Genomic DNA, 17,488 nt, shown 5'->3' with positions numbered 1-17,488 from the left:
AGACGGCGTGGCGTAATTGCGTGTAGGGGTGATATTAGAAACGTCAGACCTTCAGGGGTCTTTTCTGTTAAAAACCTTTCTCTGGAATCTGGAACTAGGAGCTCGAGGGAAAATTAGAGAAGAGTTGGATCAACTGTTGTTGTGTGCTTAGGACGGTCTGTCCGGCCCCTGCTGTGTGAACTTTCTGCCTGAAGAAGGAAAAAGAAGGTTATTGGCGTTGGAGTCTTGAAGAGATACAAATGCATTGAGTTTGTCCGGCTCCCGAGTTTGGCAGAAGATTTGAGTGACTATCCTGCATAGCTATTTTATTCATTATGGATTTCAAAAGAAAAAAAAAAGACTAGTTAAAGTTTTTGAACTTTATTCTCATGTGATTGAACAATAATTCTCATTGCGGCAAGTAAGGAAAAATCTGAAAAAGCATTTTACTTGAATTTGAGAGAAAAAAAAAAGCTTATTGAAATGCAGCAGAAAAGGTATGATTATTTTAACTAATATTTTCAAAGCATTATTTTAATCTTTCCCCATTTACATAAATATATATATATCTTCCGTTAAATATTGAAAAATAAGAGTTCTAAGTAAGTTGCTGGGATGAAAAATTTTTTGTGAAAAGTTTCAAAAAAGAAAAGAAAAAGAAGGGGGGGGGGAGGGCAAATGAATGGTTTTTTTTTTTTAGCTCTAAAATTTCAGAAGAAAATGCAATTTAAAAATATTATTTAGGAACATTCAAACATGTACAACATCATTAAAATTACCATTTACCAAACCAAAGACAGCTGAAATACGTTTCAAACATTTTTTCAACCAATAGAGAAAAAGAATAGCCAGAGCGTTATAGAATTGCATAACAAGTTTCAATTTAAAAAAAAACCGATAGGTAAATAAACATGATAGCTTCCTAGGGCACACCTGTGCAAAAATAAGGTTAATATGTTTCAAATAGAGGAAAAGATTCAAAATCTTGTCTAGAAAAGTCACACCAGTAACTCTAATGAGTGTTTAAAAAATGAGTTATAAAAAATTAAAGTAAAATAAAAGTTATCAAGAAATTCAGGATTTCTGATATTTAAAAAAAGTAAAAAAAGGTGTCTTATTAGGTATCTTTAAAAAATACCACCTGTATTCAAAATGTTAAACGTTTAACACTTCCTCAAGTTAAAATATAAAAGCTTTAAATTATCTTAGTCTGTAAGTTCAAAATGTTAACAGATTGTTTTAAGGTTGCATAATTTTGTACTTTAAACAATTAAAAACATTAGAGTGAAAATTGAAAATTTCGTCGTGAAAAACTAAAACAGCTAAAATGTTTTTTAAAAAGAAAATCTGGAGGAGGATCTCCTACCTTTTTTTCTTTTAATAAATAAAATGATTTAGGAAAGTAGCTTAGGAGGGAGGACGGAGGAATCGCAGAACCTAACCATTTCCTTTTATCTTATGGTAATGAAATGTAATCTAAGTTGCGTTTTTAGAAACTTACTGCAGGAGGGTCCTATGAAATCAACGAAGATCGTCTGAAACTTCGTTTTTTGGCATTCAATTTCAGAAAGTTGTCGAAAGAGAGAGCCTCTGAACCTCGTTTACCACAAATGGCCTACAATGGCACTTTAAAGATCTCAATTTTCAAAAAAAAATCGTAAATCACTTCGTATCACCTTCTCCTAACATCACCAATAGTCGTTTAACGTTTAAAACTATATGTTTAGAACTACAATTCAAATAACGCTTGGGGAAACACTAGACGATACTCCTTTCTTAAATCGTGTGGTGTAGCAAAGATTCTATTTCGGAAGAGGCCCAGGTTCTTCGGTTCTTACCTCAAGGAGATCATCACATTAATTATTTTTCATTGAATTGCTAAATTGATTTCATTATAGATAATGCTAATTATTTATATCAGCTAATTATTAATTAATAGTTGTTTAAAACACCAATACACTCCTATTTGTTAAGTCTGGTCTGGGTATTTTAAAAAGTGATAAATAACCTCAAAACTTATGCATGAGTTATATTCTTAACTAGAGGATAGAAATGCTGACATGTTTTCTCCTTCAGTATTTCTGAATATGGTGTTTGGGAGCTGACCTGCTAAGTACATTGTAAACGCTATGGTTTGCTAAGTTGGATGAGGGGGAGGAGTGGAAGGTCTTACCTAAAAATGTTTAAAACTTAAGACCCGAAAACCATTTTTGAAAACATTACGGAACTGCTTGGGAATCGGGGGCTCACCCCCGAAAATCTTCCTAAATTAAAAGCCGAAAAACAAGGTTATAGGCTCTCTTAGAAGCGTTATGCCCTCGGTCCTTCTCCCTGGGTGTTGGGCCCCTCCCCTGACTACGCAGGTACCCAAATCCATCAAAGTTGTCTAGAGAATTTTTTTTTCAAGACTTAAGTCCTTAAAATTTTTCCGGGGGGCAGCCCCCAAACATCATTGCAGATTGCGTAAAAATATATTTTTCGAACATCATTCGCAGAAAATTTCCGGGGAGAGTCTATGAAATCCACTCTTTTCCCACAACATTAAAAAATGTCATTCCCCTCTCTTTTCCTTAATATCACCAATAGTGGTGTATGATTGCCTTTCTGGAACTTTAATTTCACGAAATCGCCTAGGGAGTGCCCCTGAGCCCCAGCGGAACCAAACATGACTTACTATTACCTGTTTAAGTCGAAGTTTCGAAAAATTTCCTGAGCCTAAACTCCCCCAAACATCGTCAAAGACTGTCTAAAGTTTCATTTTTAGAATCTTCAGGGGCAGAAATCTCCGAACACCACTTTTTCTAGCTTAACATTACTAGCATGATATAACTCATTTTGCAAACTATCTGATTTGTATACTTAAAATCCCTATTTGTGCGCCATGGAAATGTTCAATCAGAATCAATGTACTCAGAGATACCATAACGAATGATTACCATGAGGGTCCACCTCCCCCCCCCCCAAAAAAATTATGTACAACATAATTAATTCACCATTATATTACAAAACTTTTTGAGTAGAAAATGTTCTAATGTGTTAAATTTTATATGGATAAAGTACGTTTTCTTTTTCTTTTTTTCGAATTTCCCCAGAATGTCTCCTCCAAAATTCGTTGTAATTCCTCACTGCCGTTTTCTCTAGCTAATCTGCCACTGTCCACTGGACATCTGCAAATACCTACCCTCAGTGCCGGATTTAAGGGGAGGAGGAGACGGGGGTTGCCAAGGGCGGCGACTTTTAGGAGGCGGCAAAATCACACTATATTTATGTTTTTTTCGTTGAAACTCAATTTTAAAACCTGAAAGATGGATAAAGGTGGCAGTTTCGATATTTGCCCCGCCTCGGAAAAAAAATGTAGATTTGTCACTGCCTACCCTTTCCCTAAAAGTATCCTTAAATAGCCTAAAACTGTGTTTTTAAAACTTTAATTTCGAAAAACCTTCGGGGAGGGCCCCCAAACCCCCTATCCTTTCCTTCGCGTCAATAAAGATGGCATAAAATCTTTGTTTTTAGAAATTTCTAAGGAAGAACTCCCGAAAACCACCTTTTCTAGAAAAAAGCATATTGACTCCAGCGAAAAAAAGATGAGAATGAATCCACGGTCCTCTTGCTTCTTATATAAACCAAAGCATAAAATCATGTTTTTAGTATGCCAATTTCAGAAATTTTTCGGAGGACAGCAGTCTATCTTGCCTTTAATCGAAATTAATGCATCCCCTTAGTAGCACGTCTACAATTGCATGTTCCAGACTGCAATATGTAACGAATTCTGGTCAGAGACCCTGAATTTATATATATATATATATATATATATATATATATATATATATATATATATATATATATATATATATATATATATATATATATATATATATATATATATATATATATGTGTGTGTGTGTGTGTGTGTGTGTGTACGTATGTATCTGTCGGGTCGGCAAAATGTTAGGAGTCAGTCGGCAAAATCAGTTTCAACACCCCCCCAAACGAATGTACTTGGCGACGGCTCTGGCCAAACCCCATAATGGTGAACCTACTCTGCTGATCTGACTGGGGGGAAGTGGGGGTTAAGGGTTCACAATGTCCTAATAAAAAAAAAAGTCTAACTCATTTTACTATTTTTAATTGAAATATTAATTAATGTTTGTGCGAAACAAAACTTGAAAAGTTTGATGAAATTCCGTTAAAATCATATTCCGATTTCTGTTGTAGCATTTAAAAGTCCTGAAAAAAGGTGGAGGACGCTAGTTAATGAAATTAAAAGAGTAGGGGAACTACGCCCCTGAAATAACCACTTCTATATGAATATACAGTGCTGAATCACGGGGGAACAAGCGGGGGCCTTTGCCCCAGCTTGTTCCAGCAATCTATTGCTGTTTATTTTTCTTGAAAGTTGATATGCTTTCAATTGAATGAAAATGAACGAGAGCAGCATTTTAAAAAACAGCAATAATCATTTTCCACATCCCTAACTTCTACAAAAATTAACTGTTAAGTCTGTATTCAATTTCTACAAAAGTTCATTGTTAAGTCGCTGATGCTAATATTTTACCACCCTTTATTTATGGCTTTAAACAGTACAACCTCTTTAATCCAAATTAATGCAAGGAGTGGCGCAGTCACGGGAGGGGTTTTGGGGTGAAAAACCCTCCCAGAACTCGGACACTCATTTCCTCTGTACAAATCAAGAGGAAAAAAGCAGTATTTAAACTTTTCCAAGAGGGATAGGATTCAACAAAATATCTTACTGCTTTTAATGATGTGGAAGCAGTCACAAATTAATTTCCAATTCTCAAATACGTATTTCATGATAAGCACCCCTATGTGTATAAACAAGTCTCAAGAGTCGAGTTTAAGTGGTCTCAATAAAGCGTAACAGGATATTGTGGCCACTTAGCACTTCGAACACTGCACAAATCTTTTGTAGGGAATCTGAGAGATGTACCATACCAGATTTTATGTGGCTCTTTCCCAACTCTCATCGAATTTTTAAAACAGTTATTAGCTAGCATTTGACATTCATAAAAACACTGATCTATTTGAAGACACGATTTGAGATGATCTCTCGAAAAAAAAAAAAAACATGCAAGAAATGAATATAAGATTAAAGTGAATCTATGAAAACATACTGTGCTTTTTCCCACTTTCTTTGTTTTAAGGGCATAGTGATATAAATATGAATTATTAATTATTTTTAAGCTAGTGTTCTGAATGAATAACTACTAATCCATAGGAGATTTTTGATTAAGTATATTGAATATTTTCAATTATGAATGAATGCGAAAGATAGTAACAATTTTCGATTTGGAAAACCACTCCCAGAATATTTTTCCGGCTGCGCCACTGAATGCAAGTACTGATTAAACAAAACAGCCCATAAATTGAACTCAGGTACATAAACTACTGTATTGCCGTGTGCAGGTAAATGGAAGTATCTGCAGAAATGAGTTTTTGAGACATTTGAAGAAATGTGTGGTGGATTCAATACTAACAATAGGAAAATGTTGGAATTAGATGTTTTTTTAGCGGAAACCAAGAAAGCGAGCTTGTAGACAATGTATAATAGATAACAAAAATGCAAAAAACTGAAAAATTTGCAGTTACTGCCCTTTTCCTGCATACCGCAGTGTACTTGAATGTATGCCAGCATTATACATTGTTCATTTAGCAAAAAATGCCAGCTATTTGATAGTTTGTCCAGCTTTTCTCATAGACGAATTTGCTTTTATTTCATTTTGCAATTATACCTGAAAATGAACCTTTGACATGTGTAACTCTCAAATTAATCCACTGACCATTTAATTTATTTACCTCAGCAAGAGTAATTTTCTTAGTTCTGCTTCCATCTTTGAACATTTTCAAAAGCCAGATTTCTATCACTTAGATGGAACGCTTGCACCCTTAAATATATTTTTATCAAACCAAGGACACATCTGCAGGATAACCAATTTGTTACTATGCAAGTTGCAGCAAACCAAGTTCTACTTAAACTTAAAACTGTACCATCCTCAGTGGCGACGCCAAAGCAAAAATAGTTAGAGATGCAGTTTTGCGAGGCCCTTTTAATCATAAAATATTCTCAGACAAATAATTGAATTCATGGAATTGATTTTTGTACTAACTATTACCACTTGAGTTCGTAATTCACTTAATTGCTAGGACAAAAACATTTTGTGGCCAGTTGCGCAATCAAAAAGAAATTTTTTTGGTGGTGGGGGGAGGGGGCGGCACATTGAAGGGGAAAAATGACCTGATAGAAAGGGGGGTCCGAAAAATTTTGAAATTTGTAGTTTAAAAAACGCCGTTTTAAGTTTTCTTTGCTGATGTTAGGGTAAAAAAGGTACAGAGGTCTCCGTAGAAATTTCAAGAAATTGAAGCGTTAAAAACGCAATTATAGGCCCTATTTATTGATTTTAGGGTCAGAGACTGTCCCAGATCGATTCTTTTTTTTTTAAATAGGTCAAAATCAATCCCCTACAAATTCTCGAAATTGAAGTTTCAAAAACAGAATTTTAGACAAGGAAGGGAGCTCTTCCCTCGAAAAATTTCGAAAATTATGGTCTTAAAAACTTGAGCAATATTTTATATTCAGGAGCCATTCTGCTTAAACTTTTTGTTAATGTAGTTTAAAAAACCCAATTGCTTATGATATAAAAGAAAGGCAGTATAGGGACCCTTGCCCGAATATTTTCTGAAATTCAAGCCTTCAAAATGCGATTGTAAGGCCATATTTTGTAATACACTGAAGCACCGTTTATACATTTCTCCTTTATACGTTTATATCATTTATCCGTTTTTTAGTTCGGTCCCTGCAGAGTTTAATACATATTAATGTATCCTGATATACGTTTTTTTCACTTGTACGCTTTTTTCATACAGTCCCTTCAGAGACGTATAAACGGCGCTTCGTATTAGGCTCGGAAAATTTTGAAATTCAAGCTACAAAAACGCAATTTTAAGCGATTTTCAATGTTGTTGAGTATTTGGGGGCTTTAAGCTGGAAATATTCTGGCTGGGATCCACAATATAAGACTTGGGAGAAGTACAGTGGTTTCTTGCAAAAAATTTTAAAGATATTTTTTGAACTTGCAAACAGTTTTAATTTATCATGCTCTGTTTGAGGTGGCACTTAAAATTGTTGTTCTTAATTCCCAATGAAATCCATCGGTTTTAAAGAGCGAAACATGCAACTAAAAACAAGTAATTTCATTCGTTAATGGAGTTTTTTTTAACCAAAACAGCAAACAATGCCAAGATATCCTAATCATTACATTACACAAACAAATAAGACTTAATTTAATAGTAGCACGTTAAAACGCCATAATTGAAATTACATTGGACAAGAGCTATTCTCACCTACCAGTCACAGCATGCAGTGTAGCATATAGAACAAAAAAGGTCAGCAACAGCGTATGTAGATTTTAAAGTATACTAGCATACTCTTTTTGCTGCCCTTTTTGTAATTGATATTTCCATAACAAGAGGTTAAATTGATGGAGTAGTTTTTTGTTGTGTTACTTCACATTCAAAAAAAAAAAAAAAGATGCTGTCTTGAAAATAAAAAAGGACTATACACAAAATAACATAAATGACGAACAGTACTAAAAATTCTAACTACTACTTTAAACTGAAAAGCAAAATTTTTTTTAAAAACCTTCATCGATTCTCAATTAAATAAGAGCTTCTTTCTTAGTGATAGCATAACTATGTATTTACTTTCTTTACCGACTTTTAAGAAAAGCTACGCTGTCAGTATTACGTCGCAGAAATTTTGTCAATTTTCTCTTTATGGAGCAGCGTAAACACTAATAAATGAGTGCATACACTGAGTTTTTCCACTCAAAAATTCCATCATTTTTTTCCAAACAAATATGAGCAATAAAATCTTCTTGATTCGAAAATAATAATAAACGATCGCATCATTACAAACTTCTCTATTTTCGAACTCGAACGTGTGAAATTTGTTGATAAATAAGACCGAAAATTTTCAGCCAATGAACATCATCCTTTGCGAATGTCCCAAACACGTGACCTATCTGCCCAGCTAAATTTCTTGGGCTGCTTGCGCTCTGTCCCGAGTGGCTCGGGCCACTACTCTGGACAGCACTTGGGACATTCGGGTTCTTCGAGCTGCTACTCTGGACGCTTTGCGACATGCCCCGAGTGTCACGAGTGCCTCGTGCCGTTACTTTGAACGCACCCTTTGTTTCCCAGTCTGTTGCCTCAGCAATAACTTTCCCCTTTACCTCTGGAATATTCCCACTATCTAACACACAGCTGATGCCCACCTCCTTTTTACTAACTTCCCCCTTTCCCTCTGGAGTGTTTACCCCATCTACACTCCTACAGCCTAATGCTAACTCACCCTCCAAAGTAAGCATCCTAACTCTGATTTCTGAGAGTTCAATACAGTGCAAATGAAATCCTTCTCAGACTCATCCTTCCCCTTAAACAAGCAGAACATCTGACATAGGTCACAAGAAATCCACTTGTCCCCTTTACCACTTTTAACCTCCTTCATTATGCATATAACCCCCATTCTAGCTCAAAATGATACACTTAAAAGTCAGTACAAAAATGCAAAATTGAAGAATTAAAACTAATTATTAGAATTAGAAAGCATTGGAAGTAAAAGGTACAAAAATAACAAAATCCTAAGATAAGCAGTAAATTAAAATAAACAAGTTACACACTTAACAGAGCACTCAGGCTTAACAACAAGAATTCAGCACATTTTAGGCTTAGCTACAAAGAATAGAAAAACACTTTAAGAAAGCAAGTAAATCAAAAAAAAAAAAAAAAGACTTAAAAGCACAAAAATACTTAATTATATGATAAAATACAATAAAAATACTGAAATTAAAGCAGTAAAATAAACAATTACAGTAAAAAATCACTTATCTCAGGAGCAGCAAAATATCACCCCAGCAACACTAGCGCCCTCTATCGGCGAACTTCTAGGAAACAGTGGTACCACTACTTCCTATTATTATATGTTTTATACTTTTTAGAAGAAAAGATCTTAAAATTTGGCAGTTTTCTATGTTTATCAGCTTAGAGTCGACAAAAGTTCTGAAATAGATTTAATTGGGGTGAATAAGGCAATTGTTATAACTTGATTATGAAGCAGTTTGAACTAATGAACCTTTCAGCTTACTCTTAAAATTAGGATTAGTTCTCTAAATATTCAATAAATTCGTAAGATTCATAAATACGTTACAACATTTGGATAAGATGCGACTTTGTTTTACGCTTTGCTTAATCAGGGGTGCCCCTCATCCTAAAGGGAAAGAGCACCCCCCCCCTAAATGTCTCGAAGTCCCCCCCTGATCAAGAGCTTCCCAAAATTGAGAAAAATACAACTAAAAACAACCCCCCAAAAAATTTCAATGGATCAGCCTGCGGCATGACCCCTTCCCCTCCCTTGGTGGGCACCCCTGGCTTAATGATAAGGTTTCCATCATCATGTATATTTTCAGTGTAAAATATTATGTTAAATAATTACTTTACTTAAATATATTGGCCATGGTGTATATGAAAAAATGCAATTTTTATATACATTTTTTTCTGAATTGTAATTTTGGAATAAAAACAATATTGCAAAAGTCTTAAAATCTGTTACACACACACAAAGAGTAATCTATGTAGTTTAGCCAGTTGAAGTTAAGATTATATAATGCAGTGCAGTTAAATTTAGAGCAATACATTCTAAAAATTCAAATTTAATTAATAAAAATTAAATCAACTAATTTTAATCAATGATTTTGTTAAAACAAATTCTTGATTCAAATCAACGGGTTTTTTTTCTAAATTACTTAATTTAAATCATGATTTTAATCATAACTTAAATCAAGCTGATTTAAATCAACGAACACTGCTAAGTAAGATTGTCAAGCAGTTAAGAACAGGGCCGGATTAACCATAGAGCAGAAGTAGCAAATGCTACGGGCCCCGCGCTTCTGGGGGCCCCGCGCGGTAAGAAAAAATTCCAAAAAAAAAAGAAAACTACTTTCCGTACTTTAACCCGTTTAAATTTCTCTCTACCTTTCTCTTTTTATTTATATTTAGCTTTTCTAAATGCTCATGTAAATTAAAAATCTTATTTTTTCGATAGATTGCTTTCCAGAAATTTTTCCCAATTGTAATCCTAAAAACGTAATTTTAGTTGATCTTTCTTAGTGGAAGGTGAAAAAGCTCTGTTGGGTCAGAAAAGTTTCAAAACTGACCTAAAAATTACAATTTTAAGCAAAGTTTGGAGAACGGAGAATTGGGTATTATCTGGATTTTTTTTTTCTTTTTTCAAAATGAAGGTATCTTAGGAAATTTAAGGGAGAGTTAGGGTCCTAAAACTTTCAGCTATTCAGGCCTTAAAAAAAGAATAGAAAAAGAAAAGAAAGAAAGTTTTGGTTGTTTCATAACAATAGAGGAAAGGGAAAGAGGTTCTTTCCTGAAATTGTGCTCAAAACTGAAGTCAATTTCAGGCTATCTTTGGGAGGAAAGGGTTTGAGGGATCAACCCATGGTATAGTTGAAAACAAAATTTCAAGCTATGTGGGAAGATTAGAGAAAGGGATGAGGGTCTGAACTCCCCCAGAAATAATTCTGACTTCAAGTTTCAAACCGTGGTTTTAAATTATCACTGGAGACGTTATTGGGGGGGGGGGGGTGATACGGGTTTGCTTCGCAAAATGTTAGAAACTGAAATCTTCAAAACGCAGGCTTTCTTTCGTTCTAACTTGAGGTAAAGAGTGATGCTTTGGAGCCTTTTCCCCCGAATATTGAGAAGCTATGGAAGTGGTGGGTATTCTCCTTTTGAATTTTTTTGAAATTAAAAAAAAAAAAATTAAGGGCTTTCTCCAGAATTTTTCGGAATTTAGGCTCTAAAAACTCAAATTTAAGCAATTTTTGTTGATAGCAGGATAAGGAGGATGATGAAATTCTTAAAGCACAAATCCTAAAACCACATTTTAAGGCTCTCTTTGGTAATGTTAGACAAGAGAGGGAAAAGGGTTACCATCCAGAAATTGTTTAAAAGTGCTTTTTTCTTGAAGCTTTCGAAATTGAGTACTGGAAAGGTAATTATTAGTCATCCTAAACTCTTTTTGGTTACTTAACTTAATGTCAATTTATCACCCTCAAAATTTTACGCCCGTGACACGACCCGTAGATCCGGCACTGTAAACAACAATGAGCAAAATTAAGAGATCATGGTAGAAGAAAAGAAAAAGATTCTGAGACTTCACACTTATGCTGAGCAAAATAAATGAATTGTTAAGAGAATATTATTTTTTGATGAACTAAAATAATTATGTGTAGGAGAAAGACTTTAAATATCGTTTTAAAATTTTTTCCTCTGAGTGGGAAGGAACTAAAAAGCTGCCACTCATGCCCCGAACCTAACCCCTTTCTTTTGCATCACCAAAGGTAGCCGAAAACATTTTTTATTCGAACTTGAAATTCAGAAAAATTCAGGAAGAAAATTGTTTAACATATTCGAAAACCCGCTGAGACTGCTTTCAGGAACTTCAGTTTCGAAAAATTTCCATGGGTGTAATCTCGAGCCCGATCCCGTCCTATAACGTCTTCTAATAAAATGGCCTACAAATGCGTATTTTGGACTATAATTTCGAAAAACTTTAATGGGAGTATACTTCTCCCCCTCCAACCCAGCCGTAGGTGGGGTTTGGTCTTTGGGGGACCAGGCCCGTCCCTAGACCGGTCCCAAACCCGGGTAAATGGGGAGGGTTTTGCGATGGTGTAGCATCCACGCATGTAAAACTACCACTCTTTACTTACGCTTGAGCAGATTTGTATCTGCCCAGTGGCTATCGAGTGGAACAGTGAGTAGGCAATGGGCGCCACCGGAGTCAGGTCTGTACCTGGGTCCACGGTGTCTAGAGTCGTAAGTGGTTGGATTTCGTTCCCGTAAGGGTTTAGGGGGCCCCGGCAGAAAGGTCAGTACTCTGGAAGCCCACGATGGCATAGCAGAGCGGGGTTCCTTATTGTGTACCTCTCCCCCTCCAACATTGTTAACAATGGTCCAAAACGTACTTTTAAGACTTAAACTTCGAAAATTTTCCGGGTTGCCTCGGAGGTGCCTGAACCCCATCCCATACCGAAACGTAACCCGCGATGGCCTATCTATCACGTTTTCAACAACTTCACTTTCGAGAAATTTCCAGGGTATGGCTTTCGCGAACTCCGCCCCAAAATCACCAAAGAACGTTAAAAAAAAAAAACACCATTTCAGAGTGTACAATTTCAAGAATTTTTGCTTAAAATTGTGTTTTTAGATTAATAACAGATAATAAATTCAAATTTTCCAATGGGACCTCCTTGAACATCACTCTTTCCTCTCTCTACAACATTATTAAGGATAATCTACAGTTTTATTTAAGAGACTTCAATTTTAAAAAACAGCCTAAAAAGTCGCTGTGAACCCAAATTTTTTCCTTTGATCTTACCTAAAATAGGATGCAATCGCATTCTTTGACTATAGTTTCTCCAAATAATGGCATCAGAATCTTCTCTTCCTAATATGATCAGGGGTCGTTAGAATTGAGTTTTTAGAACTGAAATATCAAAAAATTTCCGGGGGTAACCCCCGGACCCCCTTTCTTTTATATCGTCCAAAAATTGCGTTTTTGAAATTAAAGTTAAAGACATGTAATAAAGGGAAGACGAGGGGCAATATAAGGGGATCATAACCATCGTAAAGCTCTAAAACTATATCCACATTTATGTATTCATGCATGTTATAAGTACACCTCCCGTCTCCATGAAGAAGTGCTATATTGTTTACTATATCACTCGAAAACGATCCCAGGTCAAAATTTGTGCTAGTACTAGCAACAAAAATATGCTAGTTTTTGCTATTTTGTGCTATGTTTGCTAGATATTCCTACTATGATATGCTTTTTTATGCTAGCAAGCATCACAAGCTAGAGAGCTAGCTTACACAATAATAGCTTGGCAAGCTATATACAAGCATCTTATGCTAATTAGCAGTTCCAGCTTGTTCGAAAGCATGTAGTGGTAGGTACCTTCATAAGCTATTTTATGCTTTTTTATGCTAGCTAGCATGATTTGCTATGCAGCTAGCTTTCATAGTAATAGCATGGCAAGCTATGTACAAGCGTCATATGCTAATTTGCTGGGCAAGCTTGTACGAGAGCATGTAGTGGTAGGTACCTTGATAAGCTATTTTATGCTTTTTTATGCTAGCTAGCATGATTTGCTATGAAGCTAGCTTTCATAGTAATAGCATGTCAAGCTATGTACAAGCATCATATGCTAATTAGCTGGGCAAGCTTGTACGAGAGCATGTAGTGGTAGGAACCTTGATAAGCTATTTTATTCCTTTTTATGCTAGCTAGCATGAGTTGCTATGTAGCTAGCTTACATAGTAATAGCATGGCAAGCTATGTACAAGCATCATATGCTAATTAGCGGTGCAAGCTTGTTCGGAAGCATGTAAAGGTAGCAACCTTAATAAGCTATTTTATGCTTTTTTATGCTAGCTAGCATGATTTGCCTTGCAGCTAGCTTACATATTAATAGCATGGCAATCTATGTACAAGCATCATATACTAATTAGCGGCGCAAGCTTGTTCGAAAGAATGTAAAGGTAGCAACCTTAATAAGCTATTTTAAGCTTTTTTATGCTAGTTAGCATTAGTTGCTATGCAGCTAGTTTACATAGTAATGGCATGGTGAGCTTTGCACAAGCATCATATGCTAACTTGCTGTGCAACCTTGTTCGAAGGCATGTAGGGTAGGCACCTTAATACCGTATTACCCGGCATAATCTGTTATGCCGCAAAATTTGCGGGTCACCAGATTTTCAGTAACACTTGCCTGGTCCTTTCCGGCATGCCGGAAAAATCGAGGTTAGGAAAAAAAAATACTATAAAAGATATATGTTCAGATTAAAAATAAATATAAGTTCTATACATATCTTATTAGTATTAATAAACATTTTAATTTTGCAAAAATATTTACTAACACCGTCATTTGTTATTTTAACAAGAAAAATATTATTTAATAAAGAATAATTTTTTAAAAATTAAATTAAAACTAAGTAAGCAAGCATCTAAGCAGCAATTTACCTCCCGCTAAAGAATTTACCATAGCTATTCAATAACTAAAAAATAAACATACCTCTCTAAAAGGAGCCTAAAATGATTTATTTGAAAAAATATATAAACAAGTCGCAGTGACGATTATTGCTTCTGAATTTGATTACTTTATTGGCATATCATTAATCAGTTCATAATGATCTACCATAAATAAGCAGCACATATTATAGGCAATACATTTTTTTTTTCAAGAAGGTTACTTTCGAGATTTATTTATTTTTTTCCTTAAAGTGGTTTGCTTTCTGGTTGGAACTGAATGGGAAATTTACTTTTGTTTTGTTGCAAAATAAACCTCGAATCATACGGCATGCCGGAAAATTCGAATTTCCCAGCATGCTGGTGAACCTTGCTTTTTTTCGGCACGCCGGATAATGAGGGGTAATACGGTAAGCTATTTCATGCTTTTTTATGCTAACTGGCATTATTTGCTATGCAGCTAGCTTACATAGAAATAGCATGCCAATCTATGCAGATGCTAACTTACTATGCAAGCTTGTTCGAGAGCATGTAGTGGTAGGTACTTTAATAAGCTGTTTTATGCTTTTTTATGCTAGCTAGCATGATTTGCTACGCAGCTAGTTTATGTAGTAATAACATGGCAACCTATGTACAAGCATCACATGCTATCTTGCTGTTCAAGCTTGAGAGCATGTAGTGGTAGGTACCTTAATAGGCTATTTTATGCTTTTTTATGCAAGCAAGCATGAGTTGCTATGCAGTTAGCGTACGTAGTAACAGCGTGGCAAGCTATTTACAAGCATCATATGCTAACTTGCTGTGCAAGCTTATTCGAGAGCATGTAGTGGTAGGTACTTTAATAAGTTATTTTATGCTTTTTTATGATAGCTACCATGAGTTGCTGTGCAGCTATCTTACGTAGTAATAGCATGGCAAGCTATGTACAAGCATCATATGCTAACTTGCTGTACAAGTTTGTTCGAGAGCATGCAATGGTAGGTACTTTAATAAGCTATTTTATGCTTTTTTACGTTAGCTAGCATGATGTGCTATGCAGCTAGTTTACATAGAAATAGCATGGCAATCTATGTCGTAGCATCATATGCTAACTTGCTGTGCAAGCTTATTCGAGAGCATGTAGTGGTAGGTACCTTAATAAGCTTTTTTAGGCTAGCTACCATAAGTTGCTATGCAGCTAGCTTAACAAGTAATAGCATGGCAAGCTATGTACAAGTATCATATGCTAACTTGCTGTGCAAGCTTGTTCGAGAGCAAATAGTGGTAGGTACTTTAATAAGCTATTTTATGCTTTTTTTTATGCTAGCTAGCATGAGTTTATATGCAGCTAGCTTACGTAGTAATAGCATGGCAAGCTATGTACTAGCATCATATGCTAGCTAGCTGTGCAAGCTTGTTCGAAAGCATGTAGAGGTTGCAACCTTAATAAGCTACTATATGCTTTTTTATGCTGGCAAACATGAATTGCTATGGAGCTAGCTTGTGTGGTAATAGCATGGCAAGCTAGATTCAAGCATCTCTGTGATTATTAGCTGTTCGATCTGTTTCGAAAGCATATAAAGGTAGAAACCTTAATAAGCTATTATATGTTTTTTTTTTATATTTGCCAACTTAACAAGCTTAGTTGGCCAAAGTTTCTGTAAGCTTTGGGGAAAAAAGCAGCATGACATGCTATTGTATCACTAAGAAATGCTCATTTACATCACAATCTTCTGTAGATCAAGGATAGCCACAGAATCAGACCCGGATCTTCATGCCCACAGGCCCTGTAATGCGGGGCCCTACACCCTAGAGGGGGCACAAAAGCAGGCCCGTTATTTAGGGGGTCAGGAGGGGCAATTGAGCCTCCTCCAACCTCCCCCTTCCGACTTTATGAATTCAATTTATATTTCCAAAATCTGCACATGGTTTGTTGTTTCTCGCTATAATATGCTGAGTATACCCTCCTCGCCCCCCTAGGAAAATTTTGAAATGACCCAGAAAGCAAGAAAGCGTGAAAGAAGGGCAGACCTGACTTTTGGGCAATCAAGAGACAGGTATCAATTGCCCCCCCCCCCCTTCGGCGCTGATTTTGGAAACCACCTAATTTGTATACGTGTGTGTATTTTCTTGTTTTGTCCTATAAAAAGCATTGAGTATATACCCCCCCCCCCCCCTCCCATTTGTAAAACTTTCAAATGACGGACCCAAAGTGGATCTCTTTTTATAATTTAAACTTTTTTACAATTTAAAGGGGGGGGGGGGCATAATCGCGTGAAGGAGCACACTTTTGCGCGGAAAGAACACTTTTAATTGGAGAGTTCGCAAAAAGTACTTTAGGTGCAATAGTATTAACCTTGCGTTACCTTCATGATGGTACTAACCCAAATAAACAGAAATAACTTTCCTACTTTCTTCTTAAAATCAGTCACGAAGTTACTGCAACCGAATTCATGGATAGGTGTAGAAATTTATAGAAACCACATATTTATCTTTATTCTTCTTTTTTAAATTTCCCTCTTTTTGATTTTATATTAATTATTTTCTATTTGGAAGGGAGGGGCAGCAGCCACCCTCTACCCTCTCTGGATACGCCCATGCCGAGTGATATTCAAAATGTATATAGAGTTTACGTAAAATATAAATAGTTCAATTCGGAAATTTCCTCCAGTATATTTAATCTACTAAACGTTATTATCTTTTTTTTTTTTTTCAGTAACACGTTCATCACACAATGCGTTCGTAGTTAAAACTTGCCTTTTAATGTTCATTAACTCATTAAAGTTTCGCTATGCCACACAAATAAATATGAACTGTTTCTGAAAATCGTATGAACTTTGTAATAAAAAAGTTGGAAGGTGACCACAAAATCTTCGAATTTTAGCGTCGGTTACCAAATTCAATTTTTTTTTTTTTTTTTTTTTTTGACGCTGTGTCCCAAATTTTTGTATTAGTACGGAGGGAGTTGGAAATTAGAGTATTGTGCGAGTCCGCCCCTGCTCGTACAAGAATCAGGGGCGGACCCCCCCCCCCCCCCCCGCCGGCCGATATGCCCTCCCGCCAATGCGCCTTCTTTGCCTTCACGTCTAAACACTTTTTTAAAAAAATATTCAAATTTATTTTCTTTTTTGGAGCAACTTCCTTATTATTATTATTATTATTATTATTTGAGCAAACAAACCGTTTTCGACTTCACTTATTATTTTTTTTTCTTTAACCCCCTAATCCTGTGTACTAGCTTCTCCTCCCCCCCCCCCTTTTTTTTCTTTTCTTTACCTTTTTTTTTTTGCTTTTTTTTTGTGCTCTTTGGAGGCACAGGTTGGCGCCCTCTTGTGGTTCTCAGTCCGCCCCTGACAAGAAAATCTTATTGGTGTTATAAGCTAACTCAAATTTTTGGTTAATGTCCAAAAATA

This window comes from Uloborus diversus, unplaced genomic scaffold (genome assembly GCF_026930045.1).
Source record: "Uloborus diversus isolate 005 unplaced genomic scaffold, Udiv.v.3.1 scaffold_289, whole genome shotgun sequence".
Lineage (NCBI taxonomy): Eukaryota > Metazoa > Arthropoda > Arachnida > Araneae > Uloboridae > Uloborus > Uloborus diversus.
This window is presented reverse-complemented; position numbering follows the sequence as displayed.